An 866-nucleotide genomic window follows, 5' to 3' on the forward strand; every position below is an offset into this window, starting at 1 on the left:
TGTGTGTGTGTGTGTGTGTGTGTGTGTGTGTGTGTGTGTGTGTGTGTGTGTGTGTGTGTGTGTATGTGTGTGTGTATGTATGTATGTATGTATGCATGTATTTATGTATGTGTATATATGTGTATGTATGTATATACGGGTGTGAAACCTGGACTGTTTACCGTAAGGAGATGAAGAAACTAGAGCGCTTCCATCAATCCAAACTTCGCCCTATCCTGAACATCAACTGGGAAGATCACATCCCCAATAACTCTGTGATTGAAAGATCAGGTCTCCTGAGCATCGAAGCATTGATCATTGAACATCTTCTCCGATGGTCAGGTCACGTCCGTCAAATGAATGAACACCGCCTTCCCAAGATCTGTCTGTACGCTGAACTGTCTGAAGGAAAACATCCTCGCGGAGACCACTTGAGGCGGTACAAGGACCAACTCAAATCAACCTTGAAAATCACCAACATCGACCCCGCACACTGGGAAGATATCTCAGCAAACAGACCCCCTCTGGAGACACACCATCAAAACGGGTTCAGCGAACTTCGAGAAAGCCCGAGTCGCAAGAGCTGAACTGAAGAGGCGGGAGAGAAAGCAGCGCCTTTTCCTTCCCAGACCAACCCCTTCTATACCTTGTCCACAATGTCCCCATATATTTCATGCAACCCTTGGATTGCGGAGCCATCTGCGGTTCAAACACCCAGGAAAATGAACTGGATTGCAAGCTCGGAAACACGAGACGCAGCCAACACACGCACACACACACACACACACACACACTCACACACACACACACACACACATATATATATATATATATATATATATATATGTATATATGCGAGAGTAAAGAATACGTACACCCAGTGTTTA

General features: G+C 45.5%; 1 protein-coding gene across 1 annotated transcript in view; it reads right to left on the reverse strand.

The window, feature by feature from the left end:
- Positions 1–866, reverse strand: part of LOC106872178 (uncharacterized) — a 16,777-nt gene that overhangs the window by 15,181 nt on the left and 730 nt on the right. The window lies entirely within an intron of this gene.

The sequence above is a fragment of the Octopus bimaculoides genome, chromosome 2 (genome assembly GCF_001194135.2).
Source record: "Octopus bimaculoides isolate UCB-OBI-ISO-001 chromosome 2, ASM119413v2, whole genome shotgun sequence".
NCBI lineage: Eukaryota > Metazoa > Mollusca > Cephalopoda > Octopoda > Octopodidae > Octopus > Octopus bimaculoides.